Source organism: Procambarus clarkii, chromosome 12 (genome assembly GCF_040958095.1).
Source record: "Procambarus clarkii isolate CNS0578487 chromosome 12, FALCON_Pclarkii_2.0, whole genome shotgun sequence".
Lineage (NCBI taxonomy): Eukaryota > Metazoa > Arthropoda > Malacostraca > Decapoda > Cambaridae > Procambarus > Procambarus clarkii.
In genome coordinates this window covers 29,016,157-29,043,603 of record NC_091161.1, presented here as the reverse complement: position 1 = coordinate 29,043,603, position 27,447 = coordinate 29,016,157, and the positions used below count along the sequence as shown (strand labels likewise).

The window sequence follows — 27,447 nt, the reverse complement described above, 5'->3', positions numbered from 1 at the left end:
TCATACATGATCATTGTTTTAGGCTTAGTACAGGTATTATGATAGTTTGCTCTTAAATGAGCTTGTGATCTAAGTATGTGGTATGAGACTGTAATGTCCTTGATTGTCTCCTTTGTTTGTGAAGTTCAGATCTAGAATATTTTCGTAATTAGTTTACTATCCGCTGGTTGAGTGAAAATTTGTCACAGAATCTAAGTAGTTCTCTAATCTGTGGTTGGCTATGTCCAGACAGATTTCCTGGTATAATAATCTTGGTCGCTAGTCTCCATCTTAGACTGGGCAGGTTGATATCACCTAGAAAGATATCATTTATTGGGTTTGCCAGTTGGATTATCGAGACTATTCTCTCTGATTTGTGAAATCCTCAGCCGTTGTATCTGGTGGTTTGAATATTAGAATTTATAAGTTTTTTTTTTTTATTACCAGTAGTTAACTACCACCTCATTTCTAGAGTTAAGCTCAGAGCATACAAGGTCCTCTCTTGTATACAAACTTACTCCTCCATGTGACCTAATTACCCTATCACATCTATATAGATTATATTCTGGTATCCAGATCTCACTGTCAAAGTTCTCTTGCATGGATTTGGCTAAGTGAGGAGGTTATTTATGAACGGTACTTGGTTATTTTCTATTGTTTACAGACCTTGTATGTTGGTAAAGATGAACGAGGTTACTCTATTTGGGGTAATTTGATGATTTTTCAGGCAGGTCCATTGTGTGGGCATGTCGGTTTTGGTCTGACCAGTACTGATTGTTGCAGGATTGTTGCCTGTCGTAGCTGGAGATTTGTTGTGGGGTGTAATTGCATGTGTGATTCTGGTATGCAAGTGGGTCTTCCAGCCAGTTCCATGCACAATGTTCAACCTTTTGAAACCTCTTTCGCCTGGGTATATATATAAACTGGCTTTTCTCCAAAGCCATTTTCCTGTTTGCCACTCTATTTAGCGTGCTGTGCCTTCCACGTGAAAGTATGGACTGCTGAGGGCGTAGCACTTTCTTTCCTTGTGTGAGGTTTCGTGCATGACAGGATGGAGAAATCTACATGTTGATTCAAAGCGACATTTTCCTTTCCTTAGTATATTTAAACACTTTCTGGTGATGGTTATAACTGCATTCTAATTCTTTTATATTTCCTGAATGTCTGCAAATGTCCCTTACATATATGTACTTGTATAGATTTAAATATACATTTTAAAGGTTATGCACTAATTAATTTGCTCGAGATATGCTTAAAAGGTCTTTTTTATTGCAGGTGTGTTGGAGCTTCAGGTGTGTGCAAGGGCGCTTCAGGTGTGTATGAGGGAGCTACAGGTAATGTCCACCGTCCCCTCTACATGGTCACTGCTGTTAAAACCACTTGGGTCGCAACACGTGGGGAGCTCAGGTTACAATACATGAACACATTGCAGGTATGATATGTATACAGGTGTGTGAGGGAACTACAGGTATGTGCGAGGGCGCTACAGGTGTGTGAGGGAGTTCGGGTTACAATGCAGGAACACATTGCAGGTATGAAAAGTATACAAGTGATGTAGGTTTTAAATCATTGAGGACAACATTGGATGTATTAACATCAATTCAGAAGTTTCGTATCATAGGGCATTAGACATCAGTAAAAGAACTCTGGGAGATTTTACTAGTTTCATATTTATGAAGATGCTGTTGATAATGTTCAAAGACTGACAACAAAAGAAGTATGTACTGAAATTTTTTAAAATATTAAACTAAATATTTTGTCAAGCAGCGGACATAATATTCTTTGAAGTGACTGGTGCTGTTATACGATACGTTTTTAAAGCCGTGTGTATACTATTCCAGTATGTTTGAATCTCGTAATCATGGATTTAATTTGATAGAGCATGAACAAATCGGTAACAAGAATTAAAACATAAGAACATAGGAATGAAGGAAACTGCTGAAGGTCTATTGGCCCATACATAGCAGCTCCTATTAATATCCACCCAAACTCAAGAGATCCTACACTGTTATATTACCCAGTAATTTGTTCTAAAAGTCAACAACGTTGTTACCAAACTAGTATTTACCCAGGTCTTTGCTAAATCTAAATTTGTTTAATTTGTTTCTATTATTTCACGTTCTATTCAGTGAAATATATAATACCTTATTAATATCTCCCTTATTATGCCTATTTATCTACTACAACCAATGCCTCACACGGAAAGTGTTATGGCCTCACTCAGCCAGTAACCGGGTTCTTTATCTCAATCGCTGCTAATGGGCTTGATGCCTCTTCTTCATTGATCTCACCTCAAGTCAATAGTAAGTTATAGAGAATTGGCAGTAGCAAGTAATCGTGGAAGGAAAAGGGGGGGGGGGTAGACAATACTAATCAGCACTTTCCCAGATATAATATATACTGTATAATCACTATATATTTACATATGAACATTGTGAGTGTCACTTTTGCACAGGACACTAATACGACAAATTCTGCAGTCTTCTACTGCTGGGAGTCCACTATCTTGTGTTATACGTCACCCACGCTCAATGGTCCTCACACTGGTGAGTTCACCATACTCAACACAACATGGGCCAGTCCTACATCGTAACATCAATGTGTCAGACACCCCATTTCGTCTCTCCAGCAACACCCTGGCAGAAGTATCCAGCAACACACTAAGACAAACTTCTCAATAGACGGCCAGTCCTGCCGTCTCGTTATTGAACTTCGCCTATCCTGGGAACGTCAGTCCAACTAATAACAATTCAAAGACAAAGCACTGTCTCTACACACAGCCACCACTTGTCCTTGCTGAAACAAGCCAGGAGTTTTCGACTGCTCAGATGAACTGATTTCTAGAGCACAAGACGCCTCCCTCGTCACTTATGTGGACACAAGTCATTAGCAAGACAGGAAGTGCATAAGTATAACATGATGGTGGCCTTTCACCGGGGAACCGAAAATATGATCGGGTGCACGCAATAGATTCTGCCATTTCTGCCCGAAATAGTGCCCGAAACACTATGCGTGCTAGTGGCTTTACGAGAATGTAAAGTCATCATTACTATGTACCATCTTAACCCCCTGGTTGATACCTGGTTGATGGGGGTTCTGGGAGTTCTTCTACTCCCCAAGCCCGGCCCGAGGCCAGGCTTGACTTGTGAGAGTTTGGTCCACCAGGCTGTTGCTTGGAGCGGCCCGCAGGCCCACATACCCACCACAGCTCGGTTGGTCCGGCACTCCTTGGAGGAATAAATCTAGTTTCCTCTTGAAGATGTCCACGGTTGTTTCGTCAATATTTCTTATGCTTGCTGGGAGGACGTTGAACAACCGCGGACCTCTGATGTTTATACAGTGTTCTCTGATTGTGCCTATGGCACCTCTGCTCTTCACTGGTTCTATTCTGCAATTTCTTCCATATAGTTCACTCCAGTACGTTGTTATTTTACTGTGTAGATTTGGTACTTGGCCCTCCAGTATCTTCCAGGTGTATATTATTTGATATCTCTCTCGTCTTCTTTCTAGTGAGTACATTTGGAGGCCTTTGAGACGATCCCAATAATTTAGGTGCTTTATTGCGTCTATGCGTGCCGTATATGTTCTCTGTATTCCCTCTATTTCAGCAATCTCTCCTGCTCTGAAGGGGGAAGTGAGTACTGAGCAGTACTCAAGACGGGACAACACAAGTGACTTGAAGAGTACAACCATTGTGATGGGATCCCTGGATTTGAAAGTTCTCGTAATCCATCCTATCATTTTTCTGGCTGTTGCAATATTTGCTTGGTTATGCTCCTTAAAAGTTAGGTCGTCACATTATTATTCCCAAATCCTTTACATGCTGTTTTCCTACTATTGTACATTTGATTGTGTTTTGTACTCTGTATTATGTTTAAGGTCCTCATTTTTACCGTACCTGAGTACCTGGAATTTATCACTGTTAAACATCATGTTATTTTCTAATGCCCAGTCGAAAACTTTATTAATATCAGCTTGAAGTTTTTCAATGTCTTCAGCCGAGGTAATTTTCATACTGATTTTTGTGTCATCTGCAAAGGATGATACGAAGCTGTGACTTGTATTTTTGTCTATATCTGATATGAGAATAAGGAAAAGCAGCGGTGCAAGGACTGTACCCTGAGGTACAGAGCTTTTAACTGCACTTGGACTAGATTTTATATGGTTGACCGTTACTCGCTGAGTCCTGTTTGACAGAAAACTGAGTATCCAGCGTCCTACTTTATCGGTTATTCCCATTGACTTCATTTTGTGTGCTATCACGCCATGGTCACATTTATCGAAAGCCTTTGCGAAGTCCGTGTATATCACATCAGCATTCTGTTTCTCTCCTAATGCCTCAGTGACTTTGTCGTAGTGCTCAAGTAGCTGTGAGAGGCACGAGCTTCCCGCTCGAAATCCATGTTGGCCTGGGTTGTGAAGGTCATTTGTCTCCATGAAATTGGTGACCTGACTCCTAATCACTCTCTCAAATACTTTTATGATGTGCGATGTTAGTGCAACTGGTCTATAATTCTTTGCCAATGCTTTGCTCCCTCCCTTGTGTAGAGGGGCTATGTCTGCTACTTTAAGTTCATCTGGTATCTCCCCCGTGTCAAAGCTCTTCCCCCACACTATACTGAGTGCCTGTGCTACCGGCACTTTGCATTTCTTTATAAATATTGAATTCCATGAGTCTGGACCTGGGGCCGAGTGCATGGGCATGTTTTCAATTTCTCTTTCAAAATTTAGTGCGCTCGTGTTGATATCAGTTATATTTACAGGGGTTTGAATATCCCGCATAAAGAAATTGTCTGGATCTTCCACTTTCATGTTGTTTATTCGAGTGCTAAACATGTCCTCATACTGCTTTTTTAGGATTTCACTAATTTCTTTGTCATCCTTCGTGTATGAACCTTCACTTGTACGAATAGGTCCAATATTGGCAGTGGTTTTTGCTTTTGATTTCGCATATGAGAAGGAAGAAATTGGATTTTTCTTTATTTCCTGAATTGCTTTCTGTTCTAACTGCCTTTCTTCAGTTTCATATGAGTATTTCAATTTCAGCTCGATTTCTTCAATCTCCCTATTTAAATTATTCCTTCTTTGACGGGGAAATTCGTGTCTGCATAAGCAGTTCCGTTATTTTTTTCCTGCGTTTAGTGTCGTCTGCGTTCTCTTTCTACGTTAGATCTCTCTGGCTTTCCTCAAAGGAACATGTTTCAGACAGACTTGATACGCTTCCGAAGTCAGTTTTTCTATTCCTTCTGTAGGACTTGTATTACTTAGAATAGTTTCCCATGGAATGTTTGTAAGTTCCCTGTTTATTATCTCCCAGTCTATCCTTTTATTATTAAAATTGAATTTACTGAATAGCCCCTCTCGCTTTATCAACGTTTTAGGTCTATTCTGAGTATTGATGGTCGTTTGCACTTCAATGAGCTTGTGATCTGAGTATATGTGGTATCTGATATATCAATGTCTCTGATTATGTCTTCATTGTTCGTAAAGACCAGATCTAGAATATTTTCATTTCTCGTTAGCTCCGATATTTGCTGATCGAGTGAAAATTTGTCACAGAATCTAAGTAGTTTTCTAATCTGTGGTTGGTTAGGTCCCGATAGATTTCCTGGTATAATATTATTGTTTGCTATTTTCCACCTGAGACTAGGCAAGTTGAAGTCACCTAGGAAGATAATATCAGGTATCGGGTTCTCCAAATTATCAAGGCTATTCTCTATTTTGTTTATCTTTCTGTGAATTCCTCAGCCGTTGCATCTGGCGGTTTGTATATTAGAATAATCACTAAATTTATTTTCTCTATTTTTAATCCCAGTACCTCTACCACCTCATTTGTAACGTTTAGGAGGTCCGAGCATACAAGGTCTTCTCTAATATACAGACCCACTCCTCCATGTGACCTAATTTTCCTATCACACCTGTATAGGTTATATCCTGGAATCCAGATCTCACTGCCCAACAATTCCCCTGCATGGGTTTCTGTGAAAGCTCCAAATACTTCATTTGACTCCGTGAGGAGGCCATTTATGAACTGTACTTTGTTGTTTGTTCTTGTTTTCAGTCCTTGTATGTTGGCAAAGATGAATGAGGTTACTCTATTAGTGATAGTTTGAATGGGAGACTTTTTCGGCAAGCCCATTATGCGTGGACATAATGAGTTTGTTCTGACCAGTACTGATTGTTGTAGGGCAGTTGCCTGTCGTAGTTGTAGTTCCCTTTCGGTGTGTAATTGAATCTGTAATTCTGGAATGCAAGTGGGTCTGGCATCCAGTTCCATACACTCTCCATGCTGCTCCTTTTGAATTCTCTGTCGGTCTGGTATAAAAAAATTATAGTTTCCTCCAAATTCATTACCCTGCTTGCCACTCTTTATGTAGCGTTCCGTGCCTTTCACGTGAAAGTGTGGGCAGCTGAGGTCATAGAATTTTCTGTCCTCCAGTGAGGTTTGGCACATGTCAGGATGGAACAACCTACATATTGATCCAAATCGACACTCACCTTTCCTAAGCATATTTAAACATTTTTTGAGATGTTGGTAACTGCATTCTAATCCTTTCTTATTACCAGCATATCTATGTCTGCATATGACCTTTGCATAAAATTTGCATAAGTCTGTCCTTCTATTCTGAATTGCTCTATCGGGAACTGTCGTAGTGTCTATACCTATCGAGCTGTCAGTGCTGTCTGGTACACTTTCTAGTCTACTGTCATCTACATCCTGGCCTACTGAGTCAGGGTTTACAACTTCCTGAGTTTCAGCCTCAGTTTCATCCCTGACTATAGCCTCCGCGCTTGGTATATTAGAATTGTTGTTGTTCCTTTCCCACTCCTTCTGGCTGGCTGGTAGGCTTCCAATGAATGATGTTTTCCGATCATGCGCCATGTTATCTAGAAGGTTTTTTTTAGGATATTCCAAGCTGGCAGGTCATGTTTACACACCCAGAGCAAGTGGCCGCTCTCAGTGCCGTGGTGCCCCAATGTATCTTCCTGTATATAAATAAAAATGGCGTTGATATCACCACCACCCTCACCAGTGAGCATTGTCATTGATCCACCTTTAAAATGAATATGATCAGGAGCATTCCACAGATGGGGCTGACCTTGCTACACCTTCACCAATAGATGATGATGTCCTCGTCACACCTACAAGAATTGGAGTTGGAGTGCATTCCCCCAGATAACGACGATATTGTCACATATCTCCCCAGATTTTGATGTCACAGAAGGCTATTCTGAGCAAAGTGCGAAGCAAAGCACGAGAAGCTCGAGCACCTCTCCTCCACCCCACACACAAACCACTCCAACCCCAATCACACATTCAGACTATACCTCAAAGCCCTCAACTCAGCGCCTCACTGCAGTCCACACCCGCAATTGCATCTACCTGCCAACACCAACAACTAATGCCACACCACATGTACAGTCCGAAGGTGGACGAGATGATGGCCCTTGCCGAAGCCTACGTAATGTCGGCCATCCACATGTCCAGTGGTAACATCTTTACATTCGGGGACACGCCTTCCCCAATTACTAATAGCCAACTACTTGCCACCCATTAAAATGCCTCATGAACTCCTTGGTACCACAATTAGAGCACTAGAGGTCCGTCTACCCCCCCCATGTTATGCCAATATTACGGGGAACACACCAATATCTACCTACACTACAGAGAGAACACACACATGTGGTCCCCCATCCCCCCCCCCCCCCTGTGGGAAATCTACCGGTGAATTATATTAATTTAATGTGGACTGTTGTAATTTTGTTTTATAACTTATTGCTTATTTATAACTTCGGAGTGAACTGTGTTTAATTTAATATCACCCGTAAAATTCCTTTCACACAAATATAGGGAGTTATAATTAATAAATTTGGTTATACCATAATTGAACGGGTTAACATTATTATTTTCACTTAACCATAATCAATTAGTTAGTGTATATTGTTAGTATGAATGAATTATTGGCTTACCTGACTAGAAGGCTTCGACAATCTTAATGGAGCCGGTGTAGACTACGTAAGTAGGCCAGCCAGACTTGTGGTCTCGTGGTTGTTATGCCCACGCATACACCAGTATGATCATACTGAGGCTGGTGTGTGATGTGCTCAAACTATATAGTGATATCTTGGCTGATTAGCCTACTATCACGAATATTGTATTTATTAGTAAATCTTCTTTGACAGTCTATTACAGTATTGTTAAATTGTGTATTGCCAATGTGTGGCATGTTACTGACCGTACTTTATTGTTCGTGACACGTAACAGCGACAAATATCAGATTCAGATCAGATTCAGATTCAGATGTTTATTCAGGTAAGGTATATACATACAAGTGATGTTACATTAATGGATTGATATATAGATAGAGCTAGTACATACAATGCCTAATGCCACTATTACGCAATGCGTTTCGGGCAAGAAAAACATTAATATCTAGAACTTAATACTAATTGAGCATAAAGAATAAAAAGTGTTGAGAACAAATACAAATAAAGATAAAAAAAAGGGGGAACATGACTGAAAAAGCAGCACAAATACAATAGGTTGACAAACAGTGTTGATTAAAAAAAAAAAGAAAATAACGGACATGGGTTGACAATAGAGGAGTGAGGTAGGTTACAGGGAATTTATTAGGTAGTGTTTAGTTTTTATCTTAAACTGGTTGAGAGAGGTACAGTCTTTAACATGGTTGGGAAGGTCATTCCACATTCTGGGCCCCTTGATTTGTAGACAATTTCTGGTTTGATTAAGTCGTACTCTAGGAATATCAAAACTGTATTTATTTCTGGTGTGGTGCTCATGGGTTCTGTTACAACCTTCTATGAAGCTTTTGAGATCAGGATTGGCATTACAATTTAGCGTTTTGTATATGTATAGTACACATGAGAGAATGTGCAGTGACTTAATGTCTAACATATTCAGGGATTTGAATAGGGGTACCGAGTGATGTCTGGGGCCAGAATTGGATATTGTCCTAATAGCAGCTTTGTGTTGAGTAATTAGAGGACGTAAATGATTTTGGGTAGTAGAGCCCCAAGCACAAATACCATAGTTGAGATATGGATAGATAAGGGAGTAATAGAGAGTCACCAGGGCAGGGCGTGGTACATAATATCTGATCTTAGAAAGAATGCCCACAGTTGCCCACAATATATTTTAGTCCAGGGACATTGAACAACGCTGTAATCTCAAGGTGTCACCAGTATAAACCCATGGTTCGTACATGCAAGAATTAGAATTAATCACCCCAGGAATAATCAATTACACATAAACTATAATTTGTATATTAAAATATTTCAGTTAATTGTCAGTTATATATATATATATATGTCGTACCTAATAGCCAGAACGCACTTCTCTGCCTACTATGCAAGGCCCGATTTGCCTAATAAGCCAAGTTTTCATGAATTAATTGTTTTTCGACTACCTAACCTACCTAACCAAACCTAACCTAACTTTTTCGGCTACCTAACCTAACCTAACCTAAAAAGATAGGTTAGGTTAGGTTAGGTAGGGTTGGTTAGGTTTGGTCATATATCTACGTTAATTTTAACTCCAATAAAAAAATATTGACCTCATACATAATGAAATGGGTAGCTTTATCATCTCATAAGAAAAAAAATTGAGAAAATATAATAATTCAGGAAAACTTGGCTTATTAGGCAAATCGGGCCTTGCATAGTAGGCCGAGAAGTGAGTTCTGGCTACTAGGTACGACATATATATATATATATATATATATATATATATATATATATATATATATATATATAATGTCGTACCTAGTAGCCAGAACTCACTTCTCAGCCTACTATGCAAGGCCCGATTTGCCTAATAAGCCTAGTTTTCATGAATTAATGTTTTTTCGACTACCTAACCTACCTAACCTAACCTAACCTAACGTTTTCGGCTACCTAACCTAACCTATAAAGATAGGTTAGGTAGGGTTGGTTAGGTTCGGTCATATATCTACGCTAATTTTAACTCCAATAAAAAAAAATTGACCTCATACATTATGAAATGGGTAGCTTTATCATTTCATAAGAAAAAAATTAGAGAAAATATATTAATTCAGTAAAACTTGGCTTATTAGGCAAATCGGGCCTTGCATAGTAGGCTGAGAAGTGAGTTCTGGCTACTAGGTACGACATATATATATAATCAACAGATGGGCACTATCACATGTATATCAGAATAAACTTATGTCTTCACAGACTAATATACTACAGCAAAACAAAATATATATATATAACAGCCACTTAACCTCCTAGATATTTATCCTCCGTGAGTCTACCAGATACTGACTAAATTCCCAGGCGGAGAGTCGCTTCTCGCGTCCTCACAACATATCGACTGACAATTTTTTATTAATATTAATTTTACTTAAATGGAGCCATATAATGGGAGTAAGGTTATTAGTTAACTAAATTAAAGAATGATCAGATCACATGCATAAACAGAGGTAATGTAGTTTAATATAATAGTTATATTTATAAAAATAAAGAGGAAATTGCTGGTAACTGCCCAACATAGCAGGAAGTAAATGTTCTCACGGTGTTGCCAACTAGGTGATCATTACAAAATATAACTTTCTCACGGTAAGGCCTACTAGATGATCATTACAAAAAATATAACATAAGCACATAAAAGTAATGATATGATATATAAGCACATACAAGTAATGATATAATATATAAGCACATACATGTAATGATATGATATATAAGCACATACAAGTAATGATGCATGGAACAAGTAAAATATTTAATATTCGTATCCAATAGGGGTACGTAACAAGGCACACATAACCTACTATATTATATTTGTGTCAAAGTTGTATGCCATGTAATTGTGGATATATATTAAAAGTCTAGTGTATAGCAGAAGCCTAAGGTCATGTAGCTTGAAAAATCTTCTTGTATGCTTATTGTATGTAATGCTACATAAATGCTGTATAGGTAATATGTGGACCATGATGGAGAATGTATACAATTAGGTCTCGAATGCATTATTCATATAAATACTGTGTAATTTCCATTTCATTGTTGTTCCTTGCATTGTCCTTGTCATATTAAATGAAGTTATGGCACTGTGATGCCTCCACCTAGATAAACTTTTGACACACATGGTGTATATATATATTATTGTGTACATATGTATTAACGACTGGCTGACGTCTTGAAATTCCTCCCTTAACCCCCCTCCCCCCCCCCATGAGTACTGACTTGTGCCACTGTTACCATGTCTTACCAATACCCCTCTCCCCTCTCCCCCTCTCCCCTTGAGTACCGACTTGTGCCACTGTTACCATGTCTTACCAATACCCCTCTCCCCTTGAGTACCGACTTGTGCCAATGTTACCATGTCTTACCAATACCCCTCTCCCCTCTCCCCCTCTCCCCTTGAGTACCGACTTGTGCCACTGTTACCATGTCTTACCAATACCCCTCTCCCCTCTCCCCCTCTCCCCTTGAGTACCGACTTGTGCCAATGTTACCATGTCTTACCAATACCCCTCTCCCCTCTCCCCCTCTCCCCCTCTCCCCTTGAGTACCGACTTGTGCCACTGTTACCATGTCTTACCAATACCCCTCTCCCCTTGAGTACCGACTTGTGCCAATGTTACCATGTCTTACCAATACGAATTCTTTGTACACCTAATTTTATATCGTGATAAAATCTTTAATGTACTGAGTTCTTGATATGTATTCTTATTATGTAAGGCTGCGTATTATAATCTTAATTTAGTTATATATTAAATTATGATAGTTAATGTTCTTGATAGGTCTGAATATGAGCTTGAGATATGTTAAAGATGAGAGTCTGTACTATGGGGAATATAGTATAACATGAGTGTAGGGGCAGTAGTTAGCATTAAGAGTTATCACATATGGGAGATCCATAAGGCCTGGCCCCCAAGTGGAATATCCACCGAATAATAATTGGCTACCCAATGTCAGTCTAGTGGTTGATCATAGATCTCCTACCCAGGAAAAATGGATACTCCTTTAACTAACTTATTTATTAACCCCTTAACAACCCCCCATATAGATTCACACCAATAACAATAATAATTACTTTACCACACTATCTTACGTTAAAAGCCTTGGTCCACATATGCAGGATACAAGGTTTACACTGAGAACAAGCTCGGGTAAAGTACTACTGGTTAAGAACTGAACCTTGATGCAGCTTTGGGTAGTGAGACCACGTGGTACTCTAATACAACACAACACAACACTTAGGGGTACCCAAAACACTGGCAAATACTACCCCCAGGTCTCACCAATCTTACTACCAGAGTAGGCACACTTACAACACAGGATATACTTAACTTAAGGTAAGGGAAATAAGTAAAAGGAAAGGTAGAAGAGGAGAGGTGCAGCCACAGAGTAGATCTTGACACCACGAACGCCAGCCAGCGAGAGCGATCATCTCCACTCTTCTCCTCAATTCACTCGCTGGCAGCAGACTACTCAACTAATCGTACAGCATTCCTATCCCAAGTTTACTCAGGTTTACTTTACAAATGATTAGAAAGTATTAGTAAACATGGTGCCTATTTTATTATTAATCAACCCCAAGCTCAGTCTTTAAATGCTCTTTGAGAAACAAGAATAGTCTTACGTCTGGCAGGGAAGATACAAACAAATGCACCTCGTGATGCGTTTCCAATACTAAAAGGCAGTTTATTAGTTCAATTTTGACCTCTGGTTTCCACTGAGGAACCCAGGGTCGTAACACTCCTCCCCCCTTCAGAGAAAAAAAAATGTGACTACTAGAATAGTAGTCATATTTTTGTTGTAAGAGTATTCAGAGAATAAAAAGGAAAATTAATGACCAAAAAAAAATCCATCAAAAACATCAATTTCTCTGCAAGAAAAGTACAAAGGAATTCTCTGAAAGAAAGAAAATAACACACAAAAAAACAGGGAAGTAAATAAATTGGACACGGAATATTTAATGTCACAGGAGAACCTACAAAAAAAAATAACTAAAGCATGACAGTTGGTAAATGGCTTCCTGTGGCCCAGATGAATGTTATTCAGGCAACTGGGACAGAGCGTCGGCTATTACGTTGAGCCGGCCCGGTAGGTGGATGATAGACAGATTGAAGTCCTGTAGGTACAATGCCCACCTGAGGATGCATTTATTCTTACCCTTCATCTGAGTCAGGAAGACTAGTGGGTTATGGTCCATGTACACTTCCACTATATTACCTGTGAGGTAAACTTCGAACTTTTTACATGTTAACACTAACGCCTCTTTTTCTACCACTGAATAATTGCGTTGTGCCTTGTCAAATTTCACCGAGTAATAATATACTGGGTGTTCCACTTGATTATCCCCAGTTTGCAAAAACACTGCACCAGCACCCGAGTCAGACGCGTCAACATGAATTTTAAACGGTCGGTCGAACCTTGGACTAGCAAGAACTGGGGCAGAAGCTAAGATCAATTTCAAATTTTTAAATGCCTCTGCACAGTCTGATGACCACTTAAATTTAACGGCCTTCCGCAACAAGTTCGTGAGAGGAGTGGCAACACTGGAAAAGTTCTGACAAAAGTGTCGATAGTACGCACACATACCGATAAATCGTTGAATGTCCTTTTTAGACTGAAGCACGGGATACTCCAGAATGGCACTGATTTTATCTTGCCGAGGTAACAATTTTCCTTGGCCCACTTCATAACCAAGGTCTGTCAGTGTGCCTTGGCCAAAATGACACTTTTTTTGCATTTAAGGTTAGATTTGCATTCTTCAAAATTGTGAACAACTGGTGTAACCTAGCTATGTGGTCAGCCCAATTACTATCAAAGAGCACAATATCATCTAAATACGCCCGTCAATTTGGCACATTAGCGAGCAAAGAGTTGATTAGCCTCTGGAATGTGGCAGGGGCATTACGCAAGCCGAACGGTAACACGTGATACTCAAAAACACCCTCGGGTGTCATGAACGCAGTTAGTTGTTTAGCACGTTCAGTGAGTGGGATTTGATAGTACCCCCTTGACAGATCGAATTTCGAGACATACGTGGCGTTCCCGATTTCGTCGATGCAGTCCTCGAGACGGGGCAACGGATAGGCGTCCACAAAGGTCACCTTGTTGAGCTGCCGGTAGTCGGTGCATAATCGCCAAGAGCCGTCTGGTTTGGGGCCCAAAAGGCAGGGCGAGCACCAAGAGCCCTGGCTCGGCCGGATGAAGCCGTGCTGGAGCAAGAAGTCGACCTCGTTCCGTACGATGGCCTTTTTTTCTGGACTCATCCGATAGGGTTGAAGGCGAATGGGGGTGTAGTCCGTCAACTTGACATCATGGCAAATGGCATCAGTCTGGGTCGGGACCTTCCCGAACAGACTGGAGAATTCATCAAGCAACGACTGCACCTCTTCACGTTGGGCCATCTGCAAATGGGACAGTCCCTCCACAGCATTCACAGAACTAGAATTATTGAGAATGAAATTAGTTGGGTTCCCAGAACAATCATCCCCGCCCTCACTGGATATGGAAACATTGGTTAGTGCAATGGGCCTGGGGCCCTGGAACTACTTCAGCCGATTTACATGTACGAGCATTACCTGTTATGCTTGTCAGAGTGCCTCACTTTGTACGTGAGGTCCCCAGTCTTTTCTGTCACAATGTAGGGGCCTTCAAACTTGTGGGACCTAGTGTTCCATAGTCGAGGCTTTAATACCGGTACAGGGTCGCCAGGCTGAAATACCCGCCGCTTAGCCTTAGCATCGTTTCGTTCTTTCATCTTTTCTTGGGCCTTCCCAAGATACTTTAGTGCCGCCGCCTTGCAGTCCTTGAGTCTCTGGTGGTGTTGCGCAAAGAAAGCCGAACCTTCGGTTAACGTTACGTTCCCTAACAGATTCTCCTGTAACATTTGCAAGGGTCCACGAACTTTATGGCCAAAGACTAACTCAAAAGGAGAACAACCCAGTGAACTTTGTAATCCCTCTCTAGCTGCAAACAAAACATACGGTAAATTCTCATCCCAGAAGGTGTGGGAACTCTCGCACGATGTCTTCAACATCTGCTTCAGAGTTAGATGGAAACGTTCAATTACCCCCTGACTCTGTGGATGGTATGGGCTGGAAACCTTATGAGTTATTCCATGGTCCTTACAAAATTGTTAAAAAATATCAGACTTAAAGTTAGTACCATTGTCAGTTTGCACGACCCGAGGCAGTCCAAAAGTGGGGAAAAAATTGCAACATACGAGCAACAACAGTCTCTGCTCGGATGTTCCTTACAGCAAAAGCCTCTGGGTAATGAGTCGTTATACACATCATCGTGATCAGGTAAATATTACCAGACTTAGTTCTAGGTAATGGACCAACACAGTCCATTACCACATGAGAAAATGGTTTCTCTGGCACGACAATAGGCCTTAGAGGAGCTTTAGGTGGAGTCTGGTTTGGTTTCCCAACAAGTTGACAAACAATACAAGCATTACAAAATTTTGCCACATCGCTTTTCAGCTTGGGCCAGAAAAAATACTTTTAAGATTTTGTGATACGTAATATTAATACCTTGATGTCCTCCCATAGGATCATCATGAGCAGCTGCCAAAACTCTCTCTATAGCAGGTCGGCAACGTAACCTGGTGGACTACCTCCCACTCCTTTGACAAGGGAGCACTCTGTGGTCTCCATTTTCTCATCAAAATCAGATCATTGTAGTAGTACCCAGTTGCTGCGTCTACAATTTCCTCCATAGAGACGGCTGCCTCATGACAATCTGCAAGACTGGGGTCAGCTTTCTGTAACTCACTCAAGGAGGAGTCCAGACCTTGGTCAGATGCCATTGGCCGAGGCTCAACAGTATTCTCCTCCACCTCCCCACTACTCTCGGTAGGCGGCGGTGGCAGGCTCTCCACAATGTCCTCAGCCACATCATCGAGTCGGGCCATGAATGTGTCCACAAGGTCCACTTGGCTTTCACCACTCGGAAAGTTCCTCGTGTCCTCGGGATTTACCACCTTGGCAAGCACAGGGCTGCCCTTACATTAAAGTCCCATAGACCGGGTCACCGCGCACGCAGGGTACACAACATTATCCTCTGCGGCAGGTGGATCCAGGCAAACCTTAGGGGTAGGCAACATAATAGGCAGTCTGGAGTCCCCTACCTTATCCCCTGCTAAATCATTACCAACTATTACATCAACATTAGGGAAAGGTAGGTACGAAGTGACTCCGACTGTACAAGCACCCTTGTGGAAATCAGATTCCAGGGTAACCTTATGGAGGGGTACTGCTCGAGTATCACTAGTGACACTCTCGACCAGTACCACCTCTCCAGTGTCGAGAGTGTTGGCACCTTGCAAAGCACTCTCTAAAATTAAAGTCTGGATGGCACCGGTGTCTCGGAAGATCACCACGTCCTTCCAGGAAGAACCCTCAGACAAAAGTAGTCTCCCTTTCAATAAGAATGGGGTAAGCAAGTCCAACCACTGCGGGTGGGAGGTCTTACTCCCTAGCCCTTCCGAAAGCCTCAAGCCCTGTGTCGCAACTAGAGCATTGGGTCTTTTTTTCCGAGTACAGTTGCCAACAACAGCTAATAACGTGGTTTGGACGTTTACAGTGACCACAGATACGTCGGGGAGAAGAGATATTACTAACAGAATTACCCTTCGGTTCACTCTTAGGTGTCGTGGGGTTAGACAATTTAACAGGGTTAGTTATGTCTGAAACAGAAGGTGCATTAGATAAAGGGTTGGAATGAGCTGGTCTGGACTGGCTGTGGGTACAAGTTTTGCTACTCTGTGGGGTATAATTATTTTTATTGGGCCTTTTGCCCGCCAATTGGTAGTTTTCTGCCAACTTGGCCAAATCCCCTATTTTAGAATTTACCTCTACCCTTCCCCTTATATACTGAGCTACAATGTCTGGCATACTATCTATAAACTGTTCTATTAACATACTATTCTTAAGTGCCTCGTATGTTTCGGCTTTCGCCGAGCGAATCCATTTATCAAACAATCTAATCTGATCATTAGCCAATTCAGTGAGCGGTTGGTTGTGAGTAGGCCTAAGGTTGCGATAAGCTTGGCGGTGAGCTTCAAGAGTAATTTCATATGCCAGCAAAATACGTTCCCTGACTTTATCATATTCAAAACACTCTTCGTCAGGCAAATTTATAAAAATATCTTGGGCCTTACCCCTAAGTCTTCCCTGTAGGAATTTCACCCACCCTTCCTTTGGCCAGGTCATGGACATGGCCAATCTCTGAAAATGGTTGAAAAACCTTTCAGGGTCCGACTCTGAAAATTCAGGCAAGTTATGCTTTTTCTCATAATGCCTGGGGTTTGAATCCCCGGCAGGTGGAGGTCCAGTGGCATTCGCTCTAATTCTAGCCTCCTCGGTTTTGAGTCTTTGCTCCTCTAATTGTATTTTTGCTAACTCTAGAGCTATCTCTCTGTCCCTATGAGCTGCACTTTCCGCTTGGCTAGGCTGGCATAAAGGTGTATCACTTGCCATCAGTTCTTGATCAATACAATGTTGTAATATCCACTTAAGTAAAGTGGTAAAGTCCACTTTTTATCCGCGTCATTTAATTCTAGGCCAAATTCCTTGCCTAACAATACTAAATTAGACTTGGTAAGTTTCTTTATCTCTACCACTGAAGGATCCTTTGCCAGTTCCTGCATTTTAGCCTCCATCACTAATTAACTCACATTTAACATTGACAAAACTTTCTATATTCTGTTTGGCAATGAATCCTCTAATCAAAATAATCTCAAAATAAACAATACCCAAATTTGTAACAAATTAGATGGCAAATTCCTTGGCATTCTCATTGACCACAAGCTGAATTTCCAGGGACACATTCTAAATATATCTAAAAAAGTTTCAAAAACTGTGGGCATTCTTTCTAACATCAGATATTATGTACCACGCCCTGTTCTGGTGACTCTCTATTACTCCCTTATCTATCCATATCTCAACTATGGTATTTGTGCTTGGGGCTCTACTACCCAAAATCACTTACGTCCTCTAATTACTCAACACAAAGCTGCTATTAGGACAATATCCAACTCTGGCCCCAGACATCACTCGGTACCCCTACTCAAATCTCTGAATATGTTAGACATTGTCACTGCACATTCTCTCATGTGTATTATACATACATAAAACGCTAAACTATAATGCCAATCCTGATCTCAAAAGCTTCATAGAAGGTTGTAACAGAACCCATGAGCACCACACCAGAAATAAACACAGTTTTGATATTCCTAGAGTACGACTTAATCAAACTAGAAATGCACTACAAATCAAGGGGCCCAGAATGTGGAATGACCTTCCCAACCATGTTAAAGACTGTACCTCTCTCAACCAGTTTAAGTTAAAAACGAAGCTATACCTAATAAATTCCCTGTAACCTACCATACCCTTCTATTGTCAACCAATGTCTGTTTTTTTTTAAAGAGCGCTGTTTGTCGACATAATTGTATGTGTGCTGCTTTTTCATCTATGTTTTCATTTCTTGTTTTCATTCTACTCATTATGCTCAATTAGTATTAAGCTTGTCATTTAAGTTTATCATGCCCGAAACGCTTTGCGTAATAGTGGCTTTAGGCATTGTATGTACTAGCTCTACCTATAAGTCAACCAATCTTTGTAAAAATTTATTGTATGTATGTACCTTACCTAAATAAACATTTTATTTTATTTTATTTTATAACTTGGCTCCTAGCCAAAGAAAAAAATAAAAAATAAAAATTGGAAAAAACAAAAAATTTGCACGGCCCCTAACACAAGGCCACACTTACCTCAATCGTGAAGAGATCCAGCTAGGTGTCCAGTCAGTAAAAATAAATCCTTTGCTAGATGAGCTGGACCCTAGGCTAACACACAACCGTTCTGCGGAAAACAAGAATTTTTAGTTTTGGCACTCAAAAGTTTAATATTTTTTTTTTCAATTTACTGATCCTCCCAGTCAGGCCAACCACTTGTTAAAGATGAGTCTGTACTATGGGGAATATAGTATAACATGAGTGTAGGGGCAGTAGTTAGCATTAAGAGTTATCACATATGGGAGATCCATAAGGCCTGGCCCCCAAGTGGAATATCTACCGAATAATAATTGGCTACCCAATGTCAGTCTAGTGGTTGATCATAGATCTCCTACCCAGGAAAAATGGATACTCCTTTAACTAACTTACTTATTTATTAACCCCTTAACAACCCCCCATATACATTCACACCAATAACAATAATAATTACTTTACCACGCTATCTTACGTTAAAAGCCTTGGTCCACATATGCAGGATACAAGGTTTACACTGAGAACAAGCTAGGGTAAAGTACTACTGGTTAAGAACTGAAGCTTGATGCAGCTTTGGGTAGTGAGACCACGTGGTACCCTAATACAACACAACACAACACTTAGGGGTACCCAAAACACTGGCAAATACTACCCCCAGGTCTCACCAATCTTACTACCAGAGTAGGCACACTTACAACACAGGATATACTTAACTTAAGGTAAGGGAAATAAGTAAAAGGAAAGGTAGAAGAGGAGAGGTGCAGCCACAGAGTAGATATCGACACCACGAACGCCAGCCAGCGAGAGCGATCATCTCCACTCTTCTCCTCAATTCACTCGCTGGCAGCAGACTACTCAACTAATCGTACAGCATTCCTATCCCAAGTTTACTCAGGTTTACTTTACAAATGATTAGAAAGTATTAGTAAACATGGTGCCTATTTTATTATTTAATAATCAACTCCAAGCTCAGTCTTTAAATGCTCTTTGAGAAACAAGAATAGAATTACGTCTGGCAGGGAAGATACAAACAAATGCACCTCGTGATGCGTTTCCAATACTAAAAGGCAGTTTATTAGCTCAATTTTGACCTCTGGTTTCCACTGAGGAACCCAGGGTCGTAACAAGATATTTGAATGATGAGTCAGTTGACTCAGAGGTTGGATACAGTATTGCGCCTCCGCTAGCTTGGCTAGAGGTGACACTACTCTCTGATCATCTCAGACGAGCGCATCTGTGGCGTTACAGTCCGGGGATTGTGACCTTATTTGTGTTATTTGACTGCTAGGATGTTAGTCATGTTGCTGTAATGTATTGCCGTGGATCTTTTCTACCGTTGTGCATCATTTATACCAGGTGGTAGGCTTTCTTATGTCTTAGTGAGGTGATATATTCTGAGGAACTTAAATTAAGTAATGGCAAGGTGCTGTATTTGATATTGTTTCCTCATACCTCATCTGTTACTGGTTGTGACACCACCCTTTTTTGGTATTAGCAGCATAATAGGCACTAGTGTCCCACTGTGCCAGGATAGAGCCTGGTGTCAGCTAGTGGAGATTGTATGCAGTTTCCAGACCGGTTGTTGATTATGCCCAGTTGTTGAGAAGCTGGATAAAGTAATTGTGTGAGAGTTAGTAGATGGTATTATATAAAATATTATAATGTATATTATAATGTATATACGTGTGTATGTATGCAAGTGAACTGGTAAAGTGCCCATTTGGGCGAGCGGGAAGGTGGACCAGAGGGAAGGGTAGGCCAGAGAGGAAAGTTCGCATATCAGAGCGAATAGTGCCGGGGCTTAACCCAAAAGCAGTCATTGAATTGTGGTATACATTCACCAAACACGTTCACCCATGCATCAAGGAAAGTCCCAACAGCACCGGAATGCGCAACCAGCAGTGTGTGTGTACTTACTTAGTTGTACTCGCCTAGTTGTGTTTGTGGGGGTTGAGCTCTGGCTCTTTGGTCCCGCCTCTCAACTGTCAATCAACAGGTGTACCGATTCCTGATCCTATTGGGCTCTATCATACCTACACTTGAAACTGAGTATGGAGTCAGCCTCCACCACATCACTTCCTAATGCATTCCATTTGTCAACCACTCTGACACTAAAAAAGTTCTTTCTAATATCTCTCTGGCTTATTTGGGCGCTCAGTTTCCACCTGTGTCCCCTAGTGCGTGTGCCCCTTGTGTTAAATAGCCTGTCTTTATCTACCCTATCAATTCCCTTGAGAATCATGAATGTGGTGATCATGTCCCCCCCTAACTCTTCTGCCTTCCAGCGAAGTGAGGTTTAATTCCTGTAGTGTCTTCTCGTAGCTCATACCTCTCAGCTCGGGTACTAGTCTGGTGGCAAACCTTTGAACCTTTTCCAGTTTAGTCTTATCCTTGACTAGATATGGACTCCATGCTGGGGCTGCATACTCCAGGATTGGCCTGACATATGTGGTATACACAGTTCTGAATGATTCTTTACACAAGTTTCTGAATGTCGTTCGTATGTCGGCCAGCCTGGCATATGCCGCTGATGTTATCCTCTTGATATGGGCTGCAGGAGACAGGTCTGGCATGATATCAACTCCCAAGTCTTTTTCTTTCTCTGACTCCTGAAGAATTTCCTCTCCCAGATGATACCTTCTATTTGGCCTCCTGCTCCCTACACCTATCTTCATTACATTCCATTTGGTTGGGTTAAACTCTAACAACCATTTGTTCGACCATTCCTTCAGTTTGTCTAAGTCTTCTTGAAGCCTCAAACAGTCCTCTTCTATCTTAATCCTTCTCATAATTTTGGCATCGTCCGCAAACATTGAGAGAAATGAATCTATACCCTCCGGGAGATCATTTACATATATCAGAAACAAGATAGGACCGAGTACAGAGCCCTGTGGGACTCCACGGGTGACTTCACACCAATCGGAGGTCTCACCCCTCACCGTAACTCTCTGCTTTCTATTGCTTTGGTACTCCCTTATCCACTGGAGCACCTTACTAGCTACACCTGCCTCTCTCTCCAGCTTATGTACCAGCCTCTTATGCGGTACTGTGTCAAAGGCTTTCCAACAATCCAAGAAAATGCAGTCCGCCCAGCCGTCTCTTTCTTGCTTAATCTGTGTCACCTGGTCGTAGAATTCTATTAAGCCAGTCAGACATGATTTACCCTCCCTGAACCCATGTTGGCGATTTGTCACAAAGTCCCTTCTCTCCAGATGTGATACCAGGTTTTTGCTCACGATCTTCTCCATCACCTTGCATGGTATACAATTCAAGGACACTGGTCTGTAGTTCAGTGCCTCTTGCCTGTCGCCCTTTTTGTATATTGGGACCACATTTGCCGTCTTCCATATTTCTGGTAGGTCTCCCGTCTCCAGTGACCTACTATACACTATGGAGAGTGGCAAGCAAAGTGCCTCTGCACACTTTCAGTACCCATGGCGAGATCCCATCTGGACCAACAGCCTTTCTAACATCCAGATCCAGCAGGTGTCTCTTGACCACCTCTCATAATTTCGAACTCTTCCAAGGCCGCCTGGTTTACTTCCCTTTCTCCTAGCACAGTGACCTCACCTTGTGACCACAGTGACCTTGTTCTATTGTGAAGACCTCTTGGAACCTCATGTTGAGTTCATCACACACCTCTTTGTCAATCTCTGTATACCTGTCCTCGCCTGTTCTAAGTTTCACTACCTGTTCTTTCACTGTTGTTTTCCTTCTGATGTGACTGTTGAGTAGCTTTGGTTCGGTCTTGGCTTTGTTTGCTATATCATTTTCATAACTTTTCTCTGCTTCTCTTCTCACCCTGACATACTCATTCCTGGTTCTCTGGTATCTCTCTCTGCTTTCTGGTGTTCTGTTATTCCGGAAGTTCCTCCACGCCCTTTTGTTCAGTTTCTTTGCTTCCATACATGCCCTATTATACCATGGATTATTCTTTTGCTTCTTGGATTTTTCCATTTGGGCCGGGATGTATCTGCTTACTGCCTCCTGACACTATTGGGTGACATAGTCCATCATATCTTGTACAGACTTAGCTCTGAGGTCTGTGTCCCAAGATATTTTCCTTAGGAAGCTTCTCATCTCCTCATAATTTCCTTTTCGATATGCCAGCCTTTTGTTTCCTAGTTCTTTTTCGGGGCGAGGGGGGGGGGGGGGGTAATTCCTAGCTCTACCAGGTATTCAAATTTCAATACACTGTGATCACTCATTCCCAAGGGTGCTTCCATCTTGTGACGGTGTTCCCCTCCTTATATTTCTCCCACGCCTGCTGTAAGAGTCATGTCCACTTTACCCGAGCGTTCTCTACGTCGCAGGCATCAGTTTGATATATGTGGGAGGATGTAGTGTTCTCGGAGTGCCGAGAAATTTATCAAAGAAGAGTATTTTGGCCTGTGGTTTAGGCCCTTTAGGAAGCCAATATGGCGCTGGCTCTTCTGTTTTGCCGCCAAAACTATGTGACGTCAGTGACACCGGATTGGTCACCGACAGCGATGTGGCACAGGGAGCCAATGAAAACCTCCCATGGCGAATGTGACGTCACGAAGGAAGGGGGGTCCGGTCAGAGCGCCACGGCGGCGCCAGCAGTCTGACACGACACGTCAAGGTGGTTGGACGTGCGAAGATTGGTCCTGTCAGTTTGACAGTTTTTCCAGCTCCCGTGGATTTTACGCGTCACCCGAAGTCTGCCAGTACTCTGTGAGATCTGCCTTCGTTCATGTGTTGGACCAGAGAGGGAATCGACGGGATATTGAGTAACAAGTGCTCCAGGACAGGTACTGTGCAAGAAGAAGTGAAGTCTGTGCAGTGACGTATGCGACGTCTGAGGCAGTTCACCCGTTTGTGACGGCGTAGTGGCTGGACCGAGCCACCGGGAAGCAGTGGAAGAAGAAAACTATTCGGGAATCCGAACGACTGCAGCCGAGACGTAGGCAGGCAGCCGTAGCTGGGAGGAGAAGTTGACGGCCGGGAGACCGACTCCAACCCTACAAGAAGTCGAGGAGGAGCACGGACCTGCAGTGAAAAGGCACGGAGACGACGCGCTTATGGTGGGACGTTGATCGAGTTCCTGGAGGACACGACAGTGTGTGTGTGGGGGCGTTCCCTACACGAGGCAGGAGCCACGACCAGGAGCTACAACTCAACTCTCACCGGAGGATAGGTGGAAGTAGGTGATTCTAGTTTCCCTCCCAATTCCCCTTTAGTCAGCTATATTATTTAGCCAGAGTATTTTGTATGTCATGAGCAAGGCTCACCTATGTCACAGTAAGGCACAAGTATGCAGTGGGGCTACATAGAGTACCCACGATATTTATGATTATTATTGGTGTGTACAGGCACTCGGAGTAATTGATGAATTTACTGTGTTGATAACGTCTTTCATGGGACTTTAATAAGATCATTTAGTGAGAGAATATATATATAAATATGCCAGTGTTTGGAGTTAGGCTATGTGCCCAGTAACTATGTTATTACCATTATTGATGTCTGACTCATCCATATATATATATATGTCTATGCTCGTGTATTGAATAATCATTCATGTGTGCAGTGATTGTGTTATCGCCCACGAAAGGAATTACCGAGAACTCCAGTGATATATACTTGCATCCGTTATCATTAAATGAAGGGCAGTGTGTAATACCATGACAGTGAATTATTGCCACCTTTAATATAGAAATGTTTGATTGAGCTAAAGATCAGTGCAGCGAAGTGTTTACGTGCTATTGCCGCAAATATTGTGTGTTCGAACTTCTAGTGGTCTTTGAGAACTTAAAGAAACTGGCGCGTCACGCCACAAGCAAACAGATAAAGTGACATTTGCGCGGGGGTAGTCGCCCGGCTGATTTTGACATTGACGTGAGGGGGAGCATTGCCAGCTTGGCAAGTTCATATTATATGTGGGAACGAGCGGCTCCCGCCTGAAACAGCTGTTTGCTTATTGATATAATCTTGTGATGTCTTTGAATGAGTTTTAAGTAAAATACAAAGTACATTGGTGTTTATATCATCCCCTCCATATTTCTTGTGGCTATATAATACCTGGCAGCAGATCGTGATAGAAGTAAATACCTGCCTGATATCAGATCTATTGAGTGTGTCCTTGCCACTGTTACCACAATTCAACAAAACCACTGACGTGTTACTGGACACCGGAAACACCAGTTGGCGACCTTGTGGTTAGTAGTAGAGCCCATGACGGGGCGGGCACACAATAGTTAAGTGAACAAGTTGTGTTCCCACTCCTCGATCAGAGGCCGGTTGGGATTGACTGGGATACTCTCCTGGCGTACAGTGGCGCCGCGAGGATAGAGTGAAGACCCGCTGGGCTACGGTGAGTGACCTTGAGTATACTGTTGCTCACCGAGTAAACCCCGACAATCTTGACTTCCCTTATATCCCACTCATTTAGGGTAAATATCAAATCAAGCATTGCTGGTTCATCTTCTCCTCTCATTCTTGTTGGATCCTTGATGTGCTGGCTTAGAAAGTTTCTTGTTGCCATGTCCAGCAGCTTAGCTCTCCATGTTTCTGGTCCTCCATGCGGGTCTCTGTTCTCCCAATCTATCATCCCATGGTTGAAGTTTCTCATGATTAATAGTCCAGATCCATTCCTGCTAGCAACAGAAGCTGCTCTCTATTATATTAATGGTGGCCATATTGTTTCTATCATATTCCTGTCTGGGTCTTCTGTCATTTGGTGGTGGATTATATATGACTTCGACTATAATTTTTTGCCCTCCAGCTATTGTTCCTATTATGTAGTCACTGAAACCTTCACATCCCTGAACAACCAACTCCTCAAAATCCCAGCCTTTTCTTACTAGTAGGGCTACACCACCACCACCTCTTCCTTCCCTCTCTTTCCTCATAACATAATAGTCCTGTGGGAACACTGCATTTGTTATTGTTTTCGTCAGCTTTATTTCTGTGAGAGCTATTATTTCTGGGTTTTCCTCTAGTACCCATTCTCAAAGTTCATTTGCTTTATTTGTAATTCTATCTATGTTAGGGTACATTGCCTTGAGGCTCACTATATTCTGTCCCTTCTCAAATCTCCTCCTTGGTGAGTGTTCTGGTGGTGGAGGAAGCTGTGCTTCTTTGCCTGGACACCCAGATGGCTTGGTGTCCAGGCAAGGGTGAAAGGAAGAATGAGGTCTTTGCACCAGTGTAGGAGAGTGGACGAAGCAGTAGGACTCTGTTTAAAAGGGGGAGCACCCCTTCCTGCACTGGCCCGCGCTCGGCCTCCCTGGCTGCCCTGGTAGGTGGTATCCCTTTGTTCCAGGACCCAGACCTTTTACAATACATGATATATGGATACTGACACGACCTCTCTTACCCAGGCTCATGGGGTGGGCGACCAGGCCCCTGAGTCGGACTGTGATGGAAGACCGAGCTCTGTAGGCCCCTCTACATTGGGCCCAGACCGGACTACTGCCCACCCGCTTCCCTCCCTCCTTCCTCTGTGGTAGGGTCGAGTTCCACGCCCACCAGTGGTTACTACCTCGTCCCCTGTCACGGCTCCATCTCTTATTGTTACTACTGCGCCTTTTAACACCTCTCTGGAGGTTCTCAACGCCGTCTCCGCCACGGCTGCACTCGCACGATACATTCCCACACTAATACGTACCACGCCTTGCTTGATCCCGCTACATGGGCTAAATACTATGATTTCCACCATCTGGATTCTACTCCTGACGATTTCTCCCTCCATAGGCACCTTGTTGATTCAGTACATGCCTCTGTGGCTTTCAACCCCACCCGTTTCAGTACACGTGTCGTCGCTGCTCCTTCTCAGGATGCAGCTACCCGCTTAGCTGCAATGTACTGCATTAGGGAGACCCCTGTTCAGGTAAAAAAAACGCTCGGTTAAATGCCCGTGCGGGAACTGTTTTCCCCTCACACCATGTTGAAACTGGTGATATGAAGATATTAATATCCACGAGGATAACATATCCTCGAAGCCCAAGGCCATTCTGTCATCCAGGTGTAAACATTCACTCGACCCCTTCGTGGTAGTCGCCGTCAGCCCCTTCGAGTTGTGAAAATCACCTTTGATAGTAAGACCCTTCCGCCCTCTGTAATTCTTGCTGGTGCCAGATGCTCCATTCAAGAGTTCATTCCCTCACCTAGACTTTGCAATAAGTGCTGGAAGTTCGGGCATGGTGTCCTCAAATGCACAAGTACTGGGTATCTATGCCCCATGTGTGGGGACGATGGTCACTCTAAGTCAGATTGCAATTCTCCCCAGGCTCACTGCCTCAATTGCAGTGAGGCCCACCCAACCTTCTCCCGCTCCTGTATACACTACAAACATGAGGAAGCCGTCCTCAACTTGAAACAACGGGATCGTCTGTATTTTTCTGAAGCAAGACTCCAAATTCACCATCTCGCCCTTTTTGCTGGCGTATCCTAAGCTCGTGTGTTACGTTCTACATCTCCTCGTCCTTCCCACCTTACTCGGTCTCACAACCGTTTCCAGGTCTTAGACTCGGACACGCCCACCACCTCCATCCTTGTTCTATTACGTTCTGTCCCGATGGGACCTCCCTTTCTGGTTCTCCATCTGGAGTTTCCCCCCTTCCTGCCCAGTCTGCCATGTCTCCTGTGTCTTCTTTCCCTTCTGTCCCAAATCCTTCTTCCCATCCCTCCCCCCAGTCTAATGGCCCTCCACGCCGCCTGTCTGTCCAGGCTGATGT

At 42.5% G+C, this 27,447-nt stretch overlaps 1 long non-coding RNA gene across 1 annotated transcript in view; it reads left to right on the top strand.

Annotated features, from left to right (window-relative positions):
- Positions 1 to 1,298: 1,298 nt before the first annotated feature.
- Positions 1,299 to 27,447, top strand: part of LOC138363893 (uncharacterized) — a 167,598-nt gene continuing 141,449 nt past the window's right edge. The window contains exon 1 of the long non-coding RNA XR_011228234.1: positions 1,299 to 1,511. This is a non-coding gene — a long non-coding RNA (uncharacterized lncRNA). The remainder of the gene's footprint in view (positions 1,512 to 27,447) is intronic.